At 50.4% G+C, this 23,137-nt stretch overlaps 1 long non-coding RNA gene across 1 annotated transcript in view; it reads left to right on the top strand.

Annotated features, from left to right (window-relative positions):
- The window catches only part of LOC144828599 (uncharacterized), a 108,367-nt gene extending 92,673 nt beyond the window's left edge, over positions 1-15,694 (top strand). Inside the window, exon 2 of the long non-coding RNA XR_013610493.1 lies at positions 13,103-15,694. This is a non-coding gene — a long non-coding RNA (uncharacterized LOC144828599). The remainder of the gene's footprint in view (positions 1-13,102) is intronic.
- Positions 15,695-23,137: the final 7,443 nt, after the last annotated feature.

Here is a 23,137-nt window from a genome sequence, read left to right as displayed (position 1 = left end):
TCTCGGACACCATCCGGGTGCGCAGAGGCACTAGGCAGGGCTGCCCCCTGTCCCCTCTATTGTTCTCCTTGGCCATGGAACCCCTAGCCACACTCCTCAGGACACAAGGGCCTGAATGGGGGATTCCATTAGCAGACGGCCTGCACGCAGTATCCCAGTACGCAGACGATTTACTGCTGTACGTCAGAGACATCACTGACATCCCCGCATCCCTGGCTGACGTCTTTCGGATCTTTGAAGAGATGTCAGGACTACGAGTTAACTGGTCCAAATCAGGGGCCTATTCCTTTAGCTCGGACACGCCCGAGTGTGATGTGCGTTTGGGCGGGGGCAGCTTGCAATGGCACCCTACTGTGTTCCGCTACCTAGGGATACGAATATATCGGGACCCAGCGGATGTCCTGGAAGGGAATCTCCTGAGGGCCATTGCATCGGTCAGGGCACAGATCAGATTTTGGAACACCCTGCCTCTCAATGTGCCGAGTCGAGTAGCACTTACCAAAATGATAGTGCTGCCTAGACTACTGTACTATTTCGCCAATATACCCACTTACGTGCCGAATAAACTATTCCGAGACCTGGAGGTTCTGCTTCGTAGCCTCATATGGAACACGGGCCGACCCCGAGTAGCGCTAACCAAACTCTACATGCCGACTGAGTCGGGAGGCCTAGCAGTTCCCAACATGGAGCTGTACTACCTTTCGGCACAGATGCAGTGGGTGGCGGGATGGCTCAGTGGCAAACACCTGGAGGACACTGCCTCGGACACCGCTGCCTGGACACAACCACAAATCTGCACGCTGTTCCACCCGATTGCCCGGACCTCCTGCCCCTCACAGTTGCACCTGGCGGTAGCGCGCAAGTGTTTCCTGCGCTGCCTGCGACTCACCCGGGCGACGACACCATACGCCCCGATACTACCCATACTGGGCACTCCAGGACCGACGAATGCGCTGACTGTGACACGCCTGGCTAGCTGGACGCATGCTGGGGTGGACACTCTGGGCGACCTGTACACTGACGGCACGCTACTCACCTTCGCAGACCTGGCTGCTGCCATGGAACTCCCAGCTGGTCAGTTCCTGCTGCACGCGGCTCTCATACGCACACCTACTGCCTCCTGGGGCGATGTGACCACCGAATTGCCGATGCACAACTTCATGCAATATCTGCATGTAATGGGAAATGGCTCGCACGTCATTCATTGGCTGGCACAGGCCCTGCAGACACACTCGCAGCCATCTACAATGCCATTACAGGAAAAATGGGCGGCGGATAGGGGACGTGATTGGACTGACAAAGAATCGGCGATGATCCTGGCCGGGCCGACATATATCCCACGCAATCCCCGCTTCAAAATCATTCAATTCTACATCTTGCATCGCGCTTACCTTACACCCGACAAAATAAATAGATACTTTACAACCACAGAAGCCGCCTGCCCACGCTGCTCTCTGACTGGAGCAGACCTTTTACATATGCTGTGGCGTTGTCCGGATATACACGCATACTGGGCCGAAATCGTGATGCTCCTCACACACAGCACAGGCGAACAGATGCCACACATGTGGGAGGCATGCATCTTGGGGGTATATAAACGGACGAAACTTAATAAAGTGCGGACGCGCTTTTGGGATATGGGGCTTATAACGGCCAAGCGCCTACTTACCAAACATTGGAAGGCTGCGACCCCTCCCCACCCTAGGCACTGGCAAGTCTCCTTTACCAATTGGGCACGGGCGGAGGGCACGGTGCTCCTCCGGGAGGAGACGGCGAGACTCCGTAAGTTCCCTATTGCCCAGCTCTGGGACGACCTCCTCAGGGCATTCCAGCGCACCTGCCAGGAACGGGGGATCACCTGAGGCACTGGACGACCGCCATAGAAAGGACAACCAACACCGAGAGCGGACATAGCCCTGCACCCCTTTCCCCTGCCCCCTCACCCCTCACCCCCCCCCCTTTTGAACTCGCGACGTGCAACACCGGACACAGACACTCGCAATTCTCCATTACACACCGGAAGCCTTCGCGACACTGCGCGCACACTACTGCCCCTGCTACAGTCTGCCCACGCCGACTGCAGACGCTGACGGGGAGACACGCCCCCCCCCTCTACAGGAGGTCGGCTGTCATTCAGTCGGACAGCACCAATACCCCGCGGAACGCCAGCATACGCTCTGCCTACACACCACGGGTAGCGCCTACCAGTCCTTGCCCGGGACTCAACCCCCCCCCCCAAACTGCTAACTTTACATCGCAGGAAACCCTTCCGAACCCCGCTTTCCGATCACTGCCATATCTGTGAATCCGTGACGATCTCCCCCCTCCCCCCCCTCTCCTTTTTCCTTTTTTCCTTTTATGAACCCAAGTTTTTCCCAGCCATTATATAGGCTTCGGGAATAGTTTGCTCGCTGGTCCTGTTCCCAGACCAGACCCCCACTCTTCCCTCAGACGAGGACATTTATTTATTTATTTTGAAAGTTTTGTATAGCGCGAACAAGATCTTTACAGATATCAGAGCGCTTCACATAGAAAAGGGGGAGCATGAGGGAACATAGTCAAACAGGTAAGTAAAAATGCTAGTAGTTAGATGCAACATGTCACTACCAAGCAGCGGTACCTTATTGACCTCGTGCTACCCATGACTTGTGGAGCCTAGATGACACTTACACACTATGAGGGATACGCTTTGACACTCGACCACACACAAGTTAGCCAAGAGTTTGCTACACTGCATTTTAACCGCTGCCACGTCCTTCGCGACCACTCAATACCGACACTGGGAAGACACACAGGTACCATACTGACGGATATCTGAGTCTTGACTGTAATGGCTACAGACTACCTCTGCCGAACATAACCACCTGCTTCTATGCCTCAGTGAGCTATACTACCACACATTCTATCGCTTCCCGGCCAGCATTACAGACACAAACCTGGTGAATCACCTACTGTTGATCCCCCCCCACTATCGACTGACTACGACTATCTTACAAGTCATCAGCGGGGATTTGGGAGACCCCTACCATGGCACTAATGCTGGGTGGAAACTGCAATCCTACTTTTGACGTAGAAAAGACAAAATCACAAGATCTGTCACTTGTATAGCTAGATAACAGATGGCTACGAACGCAATAACATGAAACTCGCCGCCGGACCCCCGGGTTGTCGGCTAAATGGCTGTGTCACTCAGTTAAACTTATCCTGCCTATTCTCTACACGGCCGGCCCTCGCGAGCCGTAAAATGTAATCTGTATGAAGTGAACCATATGCACAATAAAGATCTTCTTAAAACCAAAAAAAAAAACAGTCCATGGCACAGAACAGGTACATCTGAAGCAGCACGTGAGAGGGGCAATGTGCATCAACAGTCCATGGCACAGAACAGGTACATCTGAAGCAGCACGTGAGAGGGGCAAAGTGCATCAACAGTCCATGGCACAGAACAGGTACATCAGAGGCAGCACGTGAGAGGGGCAATGTGCATCAACAGTCCATGGCACACAACAGGTACATCTGAAGCAGCACGTGAGAGGGGCAAAGTGCATCAACAGTCCATGGCACAGAACAGGTACATCAGAGGCAGCACGTGAGAGAGGCAATGTGCATCAACAGTCCATGGCACAGAACAGGTACATCTGAAGCAGCACATAAGAGGGGCAAAGTGCATCAACAGTCCATGGCACAGAACAGGTACATCAGAGGCAGCACGTGAGAGGGGCAATGTGCATCAACAGTCCATGGCACAGAACAGGTACATCTGAAGCAGCACATGAGAGGGGAAAAGTGCATCAACAGTCCATGGCACAGAACAGGTACATCAGAGGCAGCACGTGAGAGGGGCAATGTGCATCAACAGTCCATGGCACAGAACAGGTACATCAGAGCCAGCACATGAGAGGGCACAATGCAGTATCAGAACAGCAACAGGGCAGTGTTTACAACAGAGCAGGTACATCAGAGGCAGCACATGGGAGGGCACAATGCAGTATCAGAACGGCAACAGGGCAGTGTTTACAACAGAGCAGGTACATCAGAGCCAGCACATGAGAGGGCACAATGCAGAATCAGAACAGCAACAGGGCAGTGTATACAACAGAGCAGGTACATCAGAGCCAGCACATGAGAGGGCACAATGCAGTATCAGAACAGCAACAGGGCACTGTTTACAACAGAGCAGGTACATCAGAGGCAGCACAAGTACGTGGGTCAACCGCCCAGTCCCAAGGACAGTAACAATGCAAGGGTGGTTACAATGGACAATCGAGACACAAAGTCCAATTACATGTGAGTGATGGGAGCACAGAATCTGGTGGACTGCGTGAACTAGTCGCCTCGGACACACTGCCAGCACCAGATACAGGAGTGTGAGACACAGCCACAGCTCTAGTGACTGACACATGAGCCATAGACCCAGACACACTGCCAGCACCAGGAACAGGAGTGTGAGACACAGTCACAGATGTAGTGACTGACACATGAGCCATAGACCCAGATACACTGCCAGGACATGTCCCTGTACAGTGACCAACAAATACCGTGCCAGCATCTGACACATGAGAGTGGCTGACACACACAGTGCCAGTACCTGAAACAGGAGAGGGCACAACTGACACAGTGCTACTACATGATGCATGGCAGCGAACAACAGACACGGTGCCACTATCTGAGAGTGAACGGCAGCTGACCCACTAGGACTACTGAAATGATGAGCCATAGGGCTGTATGGGCCAGGAGGCAGGATGGCTCTGGGAGCTGGGGACAGCTGGACTGGAGCGACATTGGGGTGGTCAGGTCTCACTGGTGTGTGTCTCCGTTTCTTTGTGAAATGTAGGGGCACCCTGGACACGAATGGACTGGTAAGTGTTGTGGCCTCATCAGACATCAAAGAAGGATCATGTGCTTGTGGTGGTCTGCTCTCTGGGGACGTGCTGGACCCTGCTTGACGTTTGCTGTGGCCCTGCCTTCTGCCCTCTGCATCATGTGTAATGGGGGATGCAACAACAGTGTACTCCTTCCTCTGCCTCGGCGGGGTGTGAATGGGAGTTGAGGTATGTGGGGACTCCACCGCTGACACATGTGTTTTACGTTCCTTCAACAACATCAGCCTCAGGGCAGCCAGGGGTGATGTATGCCTGTCCTTGATGGAGCTCGTGTCCATGGGAGAACCCTTGGCCCTGGGATGTGCCTTGGACGTAGGAGGTGTCCTGTCTCTGGAATGTCCCTGATCCCTGGGCGGTGCCCTGTCCCTGGGACCAGACTTGTCCATTGTAGTGTACCTGTCCTTTGAAGTGTCCTTGTCCTTGGGAGTGTCCCTGCTCTTGGGAGGTGCCCTTTCCTTTGTAGTGTCCTTGTCCTTGGGAGTGTCCCTGCTCTTGGGAGGTGCCCTTTCCTTTGAAGCGTCCTTGTCCTTGGGAGTGTCCCTGCTCTTGGGAGCTGCCCTTTCCTTTGAAGCGTCCTTGTCCTTGGGAGTGTCCCTGCTCTTGGGAGCTGCCCTTTCCTTTGAAGCGTCCTTGTCCTTGGGAGTGTCCCTGCTCTTGGGAGCTGCCCTTTCCTTTGAAGCGTCCTTGTCCTTGGGAGTGTCCCTGCTCTTGGGAGCTGCCCTTTCCTTTGAAGCGTCCTTGTCCTTGGGAGTGTCCCTGCTCTTGGGAGCTGACCTTTCCTTTGTAGTGTCCTTGTCCTTGGGAGTGTCCCTGCTCTTGGGAGGTGCCCTTTCCTTTGAAGCGTCCTTGTCCTTGGGAGTGTCCCTGCTCTTGGGATCTGCCCTTTCCTTTGTAGTGTCCTTGTCCTTGGGAGTGTCCCTGCTCTTGGGAGGTGCCCTTTCCTTTGAAGCGTCCTTGTCCTTGGGAGTGTCCCTGCTCTAGGGATGTGCCCTTTCCTTTGTAGTGTCCTTGTCCTTGGGAGTGTCCCTGCTCCTGGGATGTGCCCTTTCCTGTGTAGTGTCCCTGTCCTTGGGAGTGTCCCTGCTCTTTGGAGGTGCCCTTTCCTGTGTAGAGTCCTTGTCCTTGGGAGTGTCCCTGGACTTGGGAGGTGCCCTTGCCTTGGGAGTACCTTTTGAGGGGGATGCGTCTGTTACATGTGAATCTTTTTCCCCCAACACCCCTTGAGGATCCTGTGTGTCAACTCCAGTGTAGCTCATGTCGTGATGGGTGAAAGATTTCACTGTCCTAGGAGATGGTGTTTGTGCCCTCCGTGCCCTGCCTTGCTGTATGTGGCTGCTTCTAGTGCAATACCCCGAAAATGACACCTGGTCTGAAAATTCACTCTCCCCTGAGACATCTAGTGGTGTGGATGGGGGAACAGAACCCTGTCCATGCGACTTAAGAATGGCTGACGACACAGTGTTTGCTAATGACTGAACTGTTCTGTGGAGACCAGCAACATCGCCATGCATCCCCTCCATGAATGCTACCACCTGCCCCAACTTCCTATCGTGGTCTTGGAATGCATTGATCATGTTGGTCTGCCCTACACACATCTGTCGCAGCAGATCAACAGCCTCAGCACAAAGTGCACTTTGTGGCACAGGGGCAGGGGCAGCGGTGCCTGCGCCAAAGGCAACTCTGTGTCGTGTTTTGGCAGCTCCTGAGTTAGCGTTTAGCACAGCTACACGGTCTTTTCTGTTAACTTGACCAAAACGAACGGGGGCCATTTTGAATCCCTTTTGACTTCCGTTTCAATGAACACGCTGCCTCGTGGTCAGTGTGCCCTTTCGTCCTTTCTCGATACCCATGGTCACTAGTTTGCTCGGCAACAGGCTATTTTTAGTACTGGTCAAGCGCACATGCGCATTACGCACTACTTGGTCACTCTTCAGGAATGTTCACGCTAACTGACCAGTGCTGTTGTAACTCCTCCCACGTGTTGGCTGTGTTCCAAAAATGACCTTATATGTACCTAAAATGTGTAACTTGTAACCGCCTATCTTTTTATTGCTATTAAACCATATAAAAGAGGTCGCGCACCGATGTTCGGTGTGCTACTTCTTACATTGCCGAAGGGTGCTGTAGGAATGTATCACCACCCCATGGGGTCTTAATAAAATTGTCTTTTACCTTTTCCAGTGTCCGTGCCAACTTCTATACTAAGGTGTTCGAGAGTTTAGCCGAGTATGTAGGCCTGATTTGAACCCAACACCACAATTGGCGACCACGAAGGGACTCATCGGCGACTCGGAGGCCCGAAGGAGAGGTCGTGACGAAGGTTAGGAAACTCGCCATGGACGCGATCGCTGCCATTGAGTGACCCGAGTCTCGGCACCCACGGTGTGTTTTCCCTTCCTTCCGATCTGACCTTCCAGGTGGCGCCGGTCCTCGACTGAGATTCTGATCTTGGATTGTCGTGATGTGCCGTTTTGGCTGATTCGACTACAGAACTTGGCAGTTGGACTTTGGACGGTTGAAAGGAAAATTGGTAAGCTTTTGAGTGGTGAGGTAGTCTACTGACACTTACTTTGAATTTTGAAACTTTGAATTTTGAAACTTTGAATTTTGAATTTGAATCTGTTAGCTAACGTTTTGAATCTTTGAATTTTGAATTTGAATATTGAATTTGAATATGTGAAGTGCACCTCACATAGGCAGGCATGTAGGGATATTTCTCTGATTTATTTTGATTTGAATGAGTGCACCGTGTTAGGTGTCATTTTGTAGTATCGCGGTTTCGTGGTACTTTTTGAAACATGCCTGTTTTTAGCACACTCCGTAGGATGTGCTGTTCTGAAAATGGTACCAATTATCGATTGAGTGAAAAACAGCCGGCTCCCCCAGAGGGGACTCCAAATCGTGAAATGTATGTTAAATACGGTATTCCACCTATAATGTATAGTGCATTATGGCATAAGTATACTAAGACTGATCGTGAATTACAGTGGCCACTATATGGGTCATTTGACCTTCGAAAGGTACAGTATGTCGAGCAGTGTTTGTTTCAGCGAAGGTCTAGACAAGATATGTTTGATTGTGTGCGTACGTGGGAGAAAGAGGTGCGTGAACGAGCGAAGCGTGAGGAAGCCTTGGCGGAGAAAGTGCAGCGGAAGGCTGCACATGACAAAGCTTTACAGCTACAGGAGAAGGAATTACAGGAAAAGAAAGAGAGGGAGAGACGAGAACGTAATCTGCAGGTTAATGGTCAATTCCCTATCAGGCGTCCTCTCTATCCAGTTCTTACTAATGAAACAGATGATTTTTCATTGCTAGATCGTTGTCCGCCTCCGTACGTCGCACCTACGGCTCCGAACGAGGACTCGGACGAGGATAGTGATCGAACACAGCGTACCAGGTTATATACGGAACGAGCTACGGAATTGCGCTCGATTGCGCGAAAGCTAAATAGTAATACTGTTACTGTTTCTGATGTTACTAAACAAATGGAGCAGTGGTCTGATAAGGAACGACTGTATTTTTTAGATCATTTTGGAGATGAAGTTGTTGAGCGATATAGAAAATATTCTCTCGAGTTAGAACCTAAGGAGATATCTAAGACTCGTGAGAATTTTCGTAAAGGTCTTTTTGTTTTTTCAGATGCGGACGACTTCTTCAAGCGTTTGCTTGAACTGCGTAGTGAGACGACACGGCTACGGGAGTTGGAAAAATCGAAGAATTCGTCTACGTCCGGAGCGACGGGGATATCCAAAGAATGCCCTATCTTTGAAACAGATAAGATCGCTGCGATTAATGTTAGACCTATGCGAGAAGCTGCGCCTTTATATGTCCCTCATAAAGGGGATGGCACAGATGATGATAAAAGCTCCAAAGACGCGAAAGGGTATTTTGTATATAATTGGGTTTATACGCCTTGGAATAGAGCAGATGTTATGGCGCTTAAGAATGCGTTACCTGATCCCCGTAAAAACCCTGCGGCTTTTTATGAAAATGTTGAAAGTGCAATTTCTTCATGTATCATGACGTTAGTTGATATTGATCTATTTTTCGGGCTGATATTGCCCCCTGATATGTGGAGAGTAATTCGTAGGTTTGATGACCAGGCGACTCTCGGGGCCACTTGGAAAGATATTGTTCAGGCTGATTTAGATAGAGAACCAGCATGTAAACCGTGTAAATTAATATTAGATCTTCCAGGTGCCATACTAACAAAATTAAAGACTCTTGCTCCCGCTAAAAAGATTGATTGGACTATATTAGCCTCGTGTAAGCAGAAAGCGGATGAATCAGTTTCTGATTTTTTCTCCCGCTTCGAGGAAGCGTTCCATGATTACAGTGGTCAATTATTGACAGAAGATACTGGCAGGCATCTATTCGTTGATAAGTATGTAGCTAATCTCCTACCGGAGATCGCGAAACGATTAAAAGCGAGTGAAAGTTCATGGACCACAGCAACCCCTGCTTCTTTATTGACTATGGCTCAATATTACGAAAGACAGGAATTAGAGACGAAAGAAAGTAGTGATAAGAAGGCGAAGGATTTGAAGACGAAGGTAATGTTAGCTCAGGTTCAGGCTACGAGAGGGAACAATAGAGGAGGGCGAGGATCATACAGTAATGCTCCTCCCCCTCGTTCTGACATTTCTGTGAATCAATGTGCATACTGCAAACAGTTTGGGCATTGGATTACAGACTGTCCGGTGTTTCGAGAGCAGCGTAATTTGAGGGGACGAGGAAGTGGGAGATCTAGGAATTATTATGGAGGGTCGAGAGGAGGTTATGGCACGAATGATCGTGGAGGATATGGAGCAAGGGGTCGTGGTCAGTCAGATTATAATACGTTTGATAATCGCAATCAATATCAGATAAATGAGGGTGGTCCTGCTGAACTACAGGATGAGCATTACGCATAGGATTGCGTAGGATGGGGTGTGGAATCGGTTGAGGTACCAGTTGATCAGAGGGGTCCATACATAGAAGCACATGTTTTGGGTTCTACTGACCAATTTCTGGTCGATACAGGAGCTACTCGTAGCGCTTTGTCCAAATACTTGGTTCCAAGGGCTCCCCTGTCTGGCGAGGTAATTACAGCAATAGGGTTCGATGGAACACCTACTTCTAGCCCACTGTCTCAACCAGTTGCATTTCATGTTGATAAATTTGCTGCCCCTTGTCCCTTTTTGTTGTCCCCAAATACACCCGATAATATTATTGGACTCGATATGTTAAAATACTTTCGAGCTACTATTCGCTGTGCCCCAGAAGGAGTGCGAGTTGTGCTGAATGAGAATTACCCAGACTTTGAGCGAGTGTGTTTTCTCCATGAATCTGAAGTATTGGCCTCCTTACCAAATACGTTATGGGCCACTTCTGACACGGATGTGGGGCAGATGTTAATCCCTCCAGTACGAATTACTGTAAAGGAGGGAGTATCTTTACCACGTGTCCCACAATATAAGATTTCTAGAGAAGGGGAACTTGCATTAATACACATTGTCAATGATTTGATTTCTGCAGGAGTAGTTGAGGAAGTTTCTTATAATGTTTGCAATAGCCCAATTTTACCAATCCTTAAGAGAGACACAGATACTAAGGTTTATCGTTTCATTATTGATTTGAGGGAAATAAACAAGATAGTAGTGCCTCAGTACCCAGTGGTGTCTGACATCACCACGTTGCTTACGTTGGTTCCATCGACGGCAACTACTTTTACAGTTATCGATTTGAAGAATGCCTTCTTTTCGATCCCTGTACATCCTGACAGTCGATATCTATTCGGCTTTACATTAAATAATAAATCGTACAGATTCTGTCGAATTCCTCAAGGCTATACTGAAAGTCCTAGCATTTATAGTCAGGCATTAAAAAGACAGCTTGATTCTTTTGACTTACAGGAGGGAGTGGTTCTCATTCAATATGTAGACGATATTTTACTAGCTGCAGACACGCCAGAACAATGTGAGAAGAGTACCTTTTCTTTGCTTTCCTTCCTAGCCAAACATAATCATAAAGTTTCGAAGAAAAAGCTGCAATATTGTAGACCAAAGGTGACCTACCTCGGTCATCTTTTGTCTAAGGAGGGCCGTGCATTGACACCAGATCGGATTCAAGCAATCCTAGATACTCCAGTCCCTCGCACCCAGAAGGATGTTCGCGCCTTTATAGGTTTGACGTCTTTTTGTAGGCAATGGATATTGGGTTTTTCACATATCGTTAAACCATTGTTGGCATTGTTGTCTAAAGATACACCGATTCCCATTGAATGGACGGATGAATGTCAGAATGCTTTTGAGCAATTGAGACAGGCTCTTTGTTCTGCACCAGTGTTGGGTACACCTGATTACACGAAGATCTTTACATTATATGTGCACGAGAAGGATGGGTGTGCATTGTCAATGTTAGTGCAGACACACGGAGACAAACAGAGGCCTTGTGCATACTTCTCGGCGGTACTCGACCCTGTGGCTCGAGGATTGCCTGGATGTTTTCGAGCAGTTGCAGCAACAGCAGTAGCGATACGACAAAGTGAGGGAATAGTTTTGTCACACAAATTGTTGGTGCTAGTTCCCCATGCAGTAGATGCGTTACTGAACCAAACGAAAACACAGCATCTAACCAGTGCCCGTCTGACAGGATATGAGCTAACGTTGTTGGCACCACACATCACACTAAAACGATGTGCAGCACTAAATCCTGCTACTTTATTGCCGGATCCTGTTGCTGAAACCCAGAAGGAAGAACAACATGATTGTGTTTTTCTGACTGAGGAACAGACAAAGGGTCGTATTGATTTACAGGATACGCCATTTCCAGATGTGGATGGGGAACTGTGGGTTGATGGGTCATGTGTGAGGCTACCAGATGGTACGACTTCCGCAGCTTATGCGATCACGACACTTAAGACTGTGGTAGAAGCAGCACGGATACCTCAAAAATCAGCTCAAGCGGCTGAGTTGATAGCCTTAACGAAGGCATGTGAGTTAAGTGCTGGACTATGTGTGAACATTTACACGGATAGTCGTTACGCTTTTGGAGTAGTGCATGATTTTGGCCTACTTTGGAAGGAACGAGGATTCCTGACTTCACACGGAGTACACATCATGCATGGAGAGTTGGTGCGCGATCTCCTGAATGCACTGTTGTGCCCAAAGAAAGTTGCAATAGTCAAGTGCAGTGCACACAAAAAGGTGACGGACAAAATAGGACAGGGCAATGCTTTTGCAGATCGCATTGCAAGAGAGACCGCTATGCTACAAAATAATTTCCCCATGTATGTGGTGAAGTCACAGGCTGAGCGGTGGCATGATGCTAGAGAAGAAATACTAGATATACAGAAGTCAGCATCTGAGGCAGAACTTACGAAATGGGCCACTGAAGGAGTATTGGATGATGAGGGTTGCTGGCGTAGTAAAGATATGGAGAGATGGAAACTACCCATGGCCTATTTACAAACAATGGTGCAAATGACACATGGACTGGCACACATTGGAGCTCTCGCAATTACTAAATTGCTTACACGAGTTTGGGAAAATGCTGACATTGCTAGCACGGCTAAGAGAGTAGTGCAGACCTGTCTGATATGTTTGCAGCACAATCCTGGACAAGGGACTCATACTCCTAAAGGTGGGTTTGTTCCACCTACTGCACCATTCGAAGTACTACAAATGGATTACATCCAGCTGGAGCGATGTAATAATCTCAAGTATGTCCTAGTAGTGGTGTGTGCCTTCAGCAAATGGATTGAGGCTTACCCTACGAAAGACAATACAGCGTTGACAACGGCTAAGGTGTTACTGAAGGAGTACTTCCCGCGCTATGGTGTTTGTAAACTTATGTGGAGTGATAATGGCCCTCATTTCATTGGAAAAGTAGTGGAATATGTCCTGAAAGGATTGGGAATCAAACAACGATTCCATGCTGTCTTTCATCCGCAATCAGCAGGTTTAGTAGAACGATACAATGCAACTCTGAAGCTGAAGCTAGCAAAGATAGTGGCATCGACGTCTCTGAAATGGCCGGACGCTTTGCCTCTGGCATTGCTGTCCATTCGATCAGTGCCACATTCTCGATCTGGCCTCACACCCTATGAAGTAGTGTTTGGAAGGCCTATGAATATCTGGGGAGTTCCAAAACCTCGTTTGATACATGATATGCCTTGTATAATGATGAACGATTATCTGGCACGATTGACAAATGATTTGCTTTCTATTCATCAACAGGTTCGAGAGGCGCTCCCTGATAACTCCATTGGTGAGGCTCACGATCTCCGCCCTGGGGACCACGTGATGGTCAAAATCTTTGAGCGATCCAGCAGTTTGGAACCGAGATGGCATGGCCCTGAGCAAGTGCTGCTGGCTACGCGGACTGCTGTGAGAGTCACCAACAAGAAGCGGTGGATTCATTCAACGCACTGCCGACGTGTCTCTCCGGATCTGGTGAGCCCTGTGGTACTATCCGACTACAGAAAGATTTTGGATACAGAAAAGAGCCCAGCTGTCACGCCTGATGAATTGGAGGGAGCCTTCCCGGACCATGTTGTTTCTGATAAAGTGAAATATAATCTACGCCCCAGGAAATAAGCTTCCTTTTGTGTTCTTTTTGAAACTGGTTGGTAACCGCTCTGAGGTTTGTGAAACGGAAGCCGGGAATATCAAGGGGGGGGGATCAGTTCTGCCCAGTGTAGTGACACCCGTCTTGAATCCCGGAGAACAAATCAACGGCAGCCTCGGTTCAGAACCATCGGTTTTCCTTTTTCTCGCTTAGTGTTTTTTTTTTTTTGAAGAGTATTGTTTTATGAACCATGGCATCTCCTTCGACACGAAAAGGGAGAATTCTTGGTGCTGTTTTGTTTGTCTTGACTGTAGTGGTGATCGCAGTATTAGCTTGGACTATAGAACTGTTGTTTCCTGCACGAGAACATTTACTGCCCACCACTCCAAGTCCGTCTGAACATTTTCATTTCACTCTGCCTTTCCATGAAGAAAGACATAGGCAGACTTATTTGAACAACAGTTTTATTAAGATTTTGCATCATACTCATAACATGACCAATACGTCCAATTGTTGGGTATGTGGAATGTTGCCCGGACATCAGAAGAAGGGAGGAACACCACTCATTCCTCTCCCGTTTTCTCATAATGGTTCTTGTCATGCTTGGTACACTCTTCTTTTTACTCTGCGATGGCCAACGAAAGGTGGATTACTTTTTCGGTTGAATAAAATATGCTATAACGATAAAGATGGCTATCCACACGCTGAAGGAACTAAATTTGAATGGGAAGAATATCGTCCGGACAATATTTCTACGCCTCGTGTATATACGAATCAAAGACTTATAAATGTTACGAACATGCATATAATAACCGTGATTGATACAAAAGCAGATTTGTGTATTAGAAATAAAGGTACAATTCCCGTAGGTCGCAGTGAATGTAATATTACACTTACCTTTGATACACCAACTGGAATTGCATTTGTAGCTTCGCATAACACATATTTCGTTTGTGGAAATAAGGGATACCATCGTCTACCATTGGGATGGTTGGGAACGTGTTATATAGCATTTGTATTACCACCTGTGTTTATTGCTCCTCCTATGTATCACAATGATTATGTTTTGTACCATGATTTCATATTGAATAGAGCGAAACGATCAATAGACCTTGAGGAAATAGACCAGACTGATACCACTTTGCAACAATATGTAGATTTCAATTTGGGGTTATTTTCATTTGTAGGAGCTGCATTAAATAGTAGAAAGATAAGGCGGCTTACACGTGTGGTGGAAGCCGTTGCCAACGAAACTGCTTCTGCTTTAGGGAACATTACTGAGGAATTGCAAATTACCAGAATTGTAGCGCTCCAGAATAGAATGGTTCTAGATGTGATACTAGCTGATAGAGGTGGAGCATGCCGCGTCATCGGAAGTAGTTGTTGCGTGTACGTGCCAGATAACTCACCTTCTGTATATGAATCGATTACAAAATTACACAAGATAGCTGCTGAGATCCACCCAGAGAATGGAACATGGACTTTTTCTGGTTGGTTCTGGACCCTGCTTAGTACTTGGGGCTGGAAATTGCTAACAATTCTCTGTGTTTTTATTGGAGTACTATTTTTCCTTTGTCTATGTATTCAATGTGGCCCTACATTATGTTCTATATGTATCACAGCCTGCATTCCGTCCAAACGAACTATTGTCAAGCAAGAGAAACTGAGCAATGATGAAGTATTAACAATTATGGCTATTAACATTGAGGATGAACGTTCTGATTATGTCCACTATGAGGTAGCTTTTGCTAAACGCTAAAAGGGCCGTCTGTCGTGTTTTGGCAGCTCCTGAGTTAGCGTTTAGCACAGCTACACGGTCTTTTCTGTTAACTTGACCAAAACGAACGGGGGCCATTTTTAATCCCTTTTGACTTCCGTTTCAATGAACACGCTGCCTCGTGGTCAGTGTGCCCTTTCGTCCTTTCTCGATACCCATGGTCACTAGTTTGCTCGGCAACAGGCTATTTTTAGTACTGGTCAAGCGCACATGCGCATTACGCACTACTTGGTCACTCTTCAGGAATGTTCACGCTAACTGACCAGTGCTGTTGTAACTCCTCCCACGTGTTGGCTGTGTTCCAAAAATGACCTTATATGTACCTAAAATGTGTAACTTGTAACCGCCTATCTTTTTATTGCTATTAAACCATATAAAAGAGGTCGCGCACCGATGTTCGGTGTGCTACTTCTTACATTGCCGAAGGGTGCTGTAGGAATGTATCACCACCCCATGGGGTCTTAATAAAATTGTCTTTTACCTTTTCCAGTGTCCGTGCCAGCTTCTATACTAAGGTGTTCGAGAGTTTAGCCGAGTATGTAGGCCTGATTTGAACCCAACACCACATCTGCTCCCCCTACTCTGGCGAGCACGAGCTGTACTTGTTGCAGTTGGTGGTAGTGTGGGCGCTGTGTGCTGTGTACCGACTGAAGGTGTTGATTGCCCACTCCCTGTCTGTGACAACAGTGCTGACTCACCACCACTGTCTGAGGATGAGGACGATGGTGTCTCCACATGTGAGTCCTCAGGGACGGTTCTGTCCCCCTCTCTGGGGCTGCCCTCTTTAGTGTCAGTCTGCGTGTGTGTCATCTTGGATGCGGATGCATTGCCACCACTCATCTCCGTCGTCTGTGTGTCAGTGCCCTCGGCCAAAGCTGGAAGAGAGGGAAGAGATGTTAACCTAAGTGCCACACTCATGTACTGAAGGTTACAAAGTCACACCTTTCCTTACAGTCGATTGACATGTAGCACCCATCCTGCACACGAACCACCCCTACCAGACATCCTCACATCATAGAACCGTGGGTGTCTGTGAAACATGTACATCATACAAACAGGGCAAGTGCATACAGACCACCACACATGTCATGCCATGGGACCACAGACCTCAACGGCATGTCCTGGAACCCTCAACTACAAATCAACTGGTATGTCCACTCTTTTTGTGATATATGTCCACCTGGCGGACATGGGTGCTAACGCTCACTCTGCTAATGGCACCAACATGCAATTAATGCAAAACATAAGCACCACGGATGTCACTACTGTGTCTGAGCACGAATACATGCATGCACTCACAAGTTACAGACACATACAGTCTGCTTACCGCTAGTTTGCTGTTGATCCCCTCTCAGCCGGGCGGACAGGTCAGGATGCATCACAGCAATTATACGGTGCATTAGAGGGGTCATGGTGCGTCGGGCAAGGCGGCTTGATCTTGGAATAATCCCCAGTGTCATCTCCGCAACATTCTTGCTGAGCCTGGATATGTCGGCCCAGCGCTTGTGGCAGTGTGTGTGTCGTCTATTGCACACCCCCACTGCCCGTACATCACGTGCTATGGTCCTCCACACGGCCTTGTGAAGGTGCAGCTTGACCTACCAGGATGTGAGACAAGAGGGGAACGTCAGTGGACAGTTTGACATTCATAAACATCGTAGAAACACGTATCTTCATGCAGCCATGCTCAGTACAACACATGTGAAGGTCCCACAGCGCACCGCCAAGCTTGCAGAAGCCAGGAGTAAGTGACCACCTCATGCCCACCAACATGTTACCCACTGCACTTACCACCTGTCCGGGTGCACCGTAGAGCCATTCAGAGTGGCTGAGCATACCGTCCACAAGAACATCCAGCTCCGCTGCGGTGAAGGGACGAGACCGGATCTCTCGCACTCTCTGCATGGCAAGGTCCAGGACTGTGGCACAACAGCAGCAGTTGTTGGATAGCTGTGGAGCAGCAGGTTGAGGTGACAGTCGCAGGCAGCAGTTGTTGGATAGCTCAGGAGCAGCAGGTCGAGGTGACGGTCGCAGGCAGCAGTTGTTGGATAGCTCAGGAGCAGCAGGTCGAGGTGACGGTCGCAGGCAGCAGTGGCTGGAAGCAGTGAATGTGTACAGAAGATCTTCACACATATATAGGGCCCTGAGCTCATATCAGTGGCACACGTCTGCAGCAATTGGTTTTCCCTGGATGCATCATTCAAAAAGAGCCAATGACTCACCCTGGTGTGGCGGTGCACGGCTTCCGCTATTTTTGAATGCGCTTACGTGTCCCGCGTAACCTGTTCCCATTGGCTACATGTGCACGGACCGTCACGTTCACACACCGGCAACCGCATGTGCGCACTACCACGACGGTGCATCATTTGAAAATAATCACTCACTGGCGCTGCTATGGCGGTGCACGCATTCCAGGGGGCGGTGCAATCTAACACATACATTTGATTATGCAATTTGAAATGGCAGTTGATAACCCCCCTTACAGTCACATTGCGTCACCCACCGCCGGTCCTGGCCGGACACCCACCGCCAGTCCTGGACGGTCACCCACCGCCAGTCCTGGCCGGTCACCCACTGCCAGTCCTGGCCGGTCACCCACCGCCGGGTGCAGGCTGGTCACCCACCGCCAGTCCTGGCGGGTCACCCACCGTCAGTCCTGGCCGGTCACCCTCCGCCGGGTGCAGGCCGGTCACCCACAGCCAGTCCTGGCCAGTCACCCACCGCCAGTCCTGGATGGTCACCCACCACCAGTCCTGGCCGGTCACCCACCGCTGGGTGCAGGCGGGTCACCCACCGCCAGTCCTGGCTGGTCACCCACCGCCAGTCCTGGCGGGTCACCCACCACCAGTCATGGCCGATCACCCACCGCCAGTCCTGGCCGGTCACCAACCGCCGGGTGCAGGCCGGTCACCCACTGCCAGTCCTGGCTGGTCACCCACCGCCAGTCCTGGCGGGTCACCCACCGCCAGTCCTGGCCGGTCACCCACCGCCAGTCCTGGCCAGTCACCCACCGCCGGGTACAGGCCGGTCACCCACCGCCAGTCCTGGCCGGTCACCCATCGCCAGACCTGGCCGGTCACCCACCGCCAGCTCCCGGCGGTGGGTGACTGGCCAGGACTGGCAGTGGGTGACCGGCCAGGACTGGTGGTGGGTGACCGGCCAGGACTGGCGGTGGGTGACCGGCCTGGACTGGCGGTGGGTGACCGGCCTGCACCCGGCGGTGGGTGGGTGGGTGACCGGCCAGCCCCCGGTGGTGGGTGACCGGCCAGGACTGGCAGTGGGTGACCGGCCAGGACTGGCAGTGGGTGACCGGCCTGGACTGGCAGTGGGTGACCGGCCTGCACCCGGCGGTGGGTGACCGGCCAGGACCGGCGGGCAGCGGTGGGTGCAGCAATGTGACTGTAAGGGGCGTATCAACTGTCATTTCGAATTGCATTTCAAATGTATGTGTTAACCTGCAGCGCCCCCGCGGAATGCATGCACCGCCATAGCGACGCCAGTGAGTGATTGGTTTCAAATGATGCACCGTCGGGGTAGTGCGCACATGCGTTTTGCGGGGTGTGACCGAGATGGTCCTTGACCATACAGCATATGTCATGCTTAATTGCTGTGTCAACGATCATCTTCTGTGTTGGTGGAAGGCGTCCCCAGATGGCGTATGTACACACACTGCATGTCTCCGCACACATGTAATGTTCATAGTTGTACATGTGTGTCAGGACATGTCCGGAATGCTGCAAGAATAATGATGTCAAGTCAATGGACCGTGTCCACGTGTGACATTCATGTCCATTTGTTGCATGTGTGCTCATACTGTTGACCTTGCCAGTGATTAACTAAGGCTAGTGATGTGCACCCAAGTTGGGTCAGATGTGCATGGCGACGTGTTGACGTCTTGGTTTTGCGGACACACGTTTCCATTTGTACACATCTACACAGTACATCAAGGGTGTGTACCCACATTCATAAGCTGTTGTAAGTGTGTGGTTTGTGTGTGCAAGTAACAATGATGTGGGTGTACATGCATTCTGTGTATGCGTGTCTGTTGTTGTGTGCCCATGCATGTCATGTGAGGAGGCCCAACATTTTAGGTGTGGTCATGGGTGTATGAAGACAAGGAGGGTGTGTTCCATGTTCATGTTGTGTGTGCACGTACATGTGTGTCTGGGGGGACGCTTGTCCACATATGGGCCGTCAGTCATGTGTTGTTGCCAGATATTTCAACATGTGTGCACGTTACATTGGACATGTTTGCACACAGGATGTTGTTTGTGGTTGAACATTGTGTATGTAGTTAGCTGTATTGCCTTATATATTGGTCACTTCACACATATAATCACTGTCTGCAACATGTATTATTTGCATTGTGTTGGTCAAGATGTGATAGTGTGGCACAGCTATGCGTTGTTGGTCAATTGACATCTGCTTCCATCTACTCCCACACAGGAGGGCTCCAAATGTTGTGCATCGACCATACACTGTGCTGGAGGACATGGTTAACAAGGAGGTGATCCGAAAATTCCGGCTTGATCGACGTAGATTGCAGGAGCTTATAACACAATTGTTACCTCATCTGCAGCCACGCAGGACATATCCAGGAGCTATAACACCCACAGCAAAGGTGATGGCGGCACTTCACTTCTTTGCAACTGGCACTTTCCAGTACACAGTTGGTCATGCCGGGGGGATCTCACAATCCATGTTCAGCATGGTACTGCGGGATGTTCTGAATGCCATGATGCTTTACAAGGATGATTACATCCATTTTAACATCCGGCAGAGTTGGCAGCAGTCAAAGGGGACTTCTATGCACTGGGGCCCAGATACCACACGTAGTGGGTTCCATTGATGGAACACATATTGGTCTCATACCACCCCAGGCATGTGAACCTGTATATAGGAATAAGAAGCACTACCATTCGATCAATGTGCAAGTGGTGTGCCTGGCTGACAACATCATCTCCCATGTGTGTGCCAGATTTCCTGGGTCTGCCCATGACTCCCACATCCTGCGGAGCAGCATTGTCCCCCAACTGATGGCTAATCTGCATCCAGAACGTGCGTGGCTTGTAGGTGAGTGTGCTGTGAGGACAATTGTGTTGTATGTGTGGCATGGTGTTCCCACCAATCCTGGTAATGATATTTGTGTCCGTCATCCCCCCACCTAGGCGACTCTGCGTACCCAAACCGCCCCTGGCTGCTGAGCCCCATAAGGAATCCGACAACCCCTGGTGAATTTCGTTATAATGAGACCCATGGGAGGACACGTCGGGTCATTGAACGTACTTTTGGACTGCTGAAGTCTAGGTTTCGCTGCCGGGATAAAACCGGAGGGGCCCTGCCATACTCACCAGGCAAAGTATGCCAAATCGTGATTGCCTGCTGCATGCTCCACAACCTGGCCTTGCGCAATAATATTGAACTGATCATGGACCCTGAAGACCAACAGGTTGCTCCGCCTCCCATCCCACCCATGTCCACTGATGAGGATAGTGGGGAGGAAGAAGGTGTGGACCAGAGGCGTCAGCTCATTGATTGCTATTTTCCTTGAATATGAGTAGCTACCTCTTGTGCAGATAGACAATGCGTGATGGATGTTTGCTGGTGATGTGTGGGTATGGTGTGTCTATGCTGCCTGTTCTGGTATGTTCTGTTTGCAGATGTGTGTGTGAGATGTTGTACATGCAATGCTCCCTGATGTGTGTCCTGTGATCCACTTACTTGGTGATGAGTGTGGTTTGTGGGATGTTGTAGTACAGTGTGTTGTGATGGTTGAGAATCACTTTCCTGACCTGTGCTTGTTGTTCTCTCATTATCCCTAGGTCACTCCCACAGAGGCATGATTCTCCAGAACATTGATCCCTGCACCTGGTAATGGCAATTTATTAGACAAACATGTGATTAAAACATGGAGGTCACACAGCATAGAGTGTTTACGTGCTGTTTATTTACAGGTTGAGGATTGATGTTGGTGCATATTTACAAAGAAGTGTTGGGGGGAGTGAGAGTTGAAGGTCATGGCAGATGAAAACACCGTGGGGACATCACAATGTGTGATGTCCAGCTAGTCCAACAGACGTGTGGCAATGCTTGGCATTGTGGGACAGGATAGTTTGCAGGGTGAATGGCAGGCTCAGACAGAGGTGAAGTCATTGGTGGCCCCTCTTAGAGTGGGTAGATGGAGCATTACCACTGCTCTCACCGGGATCCAGCCTCGGACAGCCCCTCCGTCTTGGAGGCGGAGCGGAGACAGCTGTGGGGGCAGGTTGGTCAGGGGCCACCTCCCTGTCCGTGGGCTCAGGTGTGGGTGGCGGTGGTGTTGGTGACCGGTCCCGCTGGGCACTTGGTAGAGGGGGTGGTGGTGTGGCGTGGAATAGCCAGTCCCTCCACAGAGCAGTTTGTTGGCCCATGAGGTCCACAATTTGGCTTATGCGGGTATCAATGGACCGCAACAGATGAGTGCTCTCTTGTGAGTCTTGGTGGGCCCGATCGGACTGTGCCTGCGACCGCTCATAGGAGGCGTTGACTCTGGCGATGGCCTCCAGGGTCTCGGCCCCAGGATGGGGTGGGTCTCCTTCCCGACCTCGCCTAGCTACTACACTCCGGGTAGTGAGCTGTGGCCTCACCTGTGTCCTCTCCCGCCCACTCCCTGCTAGCCTGGCATGTCGATGGCCCATCATCGGGCGATGGGTCAGGCAGGGTGGCACAGGCAGGAGTGGTGGTGGTGGTGGTGGCTGCACAGCTCACAATGGCAGGTGTTGGTGTAGTGACACAGGCCAAGGTGGTGGATGCCGGGATGTCCTGGGAGCCTAATGGCCCTGGGAGTCTGCTTGGGCCAGCATCGTCCTCTGCCCCCGAGCTGTCAATGGGATCGCCCCGAGAGAGTCCTGGCTGTGAGGGTGGCGACTGGTGCTGGCGGTTGCTGCTTTCGCCGGTCAAGTTGCGATCACCTGAAGGACAAGATTTTCACAATTAATGTGGACATGACATGTTTTTGGTAGCAACATTACAGATCACATGGAATCAGGACATGGTTGTTGTTGTCATGTTGTTGTGGTTGACAGTACAGGGCAATATGGTGGCGTGGAGTTTGGAAGGCAATACTTGGATATGTGTGGTCCTGTCCTGCTATTGGATGTTCCCCCTGAGACGATGTCTATCTACCTGTCAGTTTGCAGGAGGAGATGCACTGGTCACCAAATGGTGGGCAGACTCAATCTTGCTCTGGGATGAGACATGGGTGCTGGTCTCTCACACCCCCCACCCACCACCAGCCTCCCTTTTGACATGAGGTCCTGTTGGGAGTTGTAATGCAGGTCTCTCACATCCCCCACCCACCTCTCGCACACCCCACCCACCTCTCCCACACCCCACCCCCCACCACCCTCCCTTTTGACATGGGGGCCTGTTGGGAGTTGTAGTGCTGGTCTCTCACAGCCCCACCCACCTCTCTCACACACCCCACCCACCTCTCTCACACCCCCCACCCCCACCACCCTCCCTGTAGACATGGGGGCCTGTTGGGAGTTGTAGTGCTGGTCTCTCACAGCCCACACTCACCTCTCTCACACACCCCACCCACCTCTCTCACACCCCACACCCCCACCACCCTCCCTTGTGACATGGGGGCCTGTTTGGAGTTGTAGTGCTGGTCTCTCACAGCCCCCACCCACCTCTCTCACCCCCCACACCCCCACCACCCTCCCTTTTGACATGGGGGCCTGTTGGGAGTTGTAGTGCTGGTCTCTCACAGCCCCCACCCACCTCTCTCACACATCCCACCCACCTCTCTCACACCCCACACCCCCCACCACCCTCCCTTGTGACATGGGGGCATGTTGAGAGTTATAGTGCTGGTCTCTCACAGCCCCCACCCACCTCTCTCACACACCCCACCCACCTCTCTCACCCCCCCACCCTCCCTGTA

The sequence above is a fragment of the Lissotriton helveticus genome, chromosome 4_1, assembly GCF_964261635.1.
Source record: "Lissotriton helveticus chromosome 4_1, aLisHel1.1, whole genome shotgun sequence".
In the NCBI taxonomy this organism is placed as follows: Eukaryota; Metazoa; Chordata; class Amphibia; order Caudata; family Salamandridae; genus Lissotriton; species Lissotriton helveticus.
Note: the sequence above shows the minus strand (reverse complement) of the source record. Positions and strands in the feature narration are given on the sequence as shown.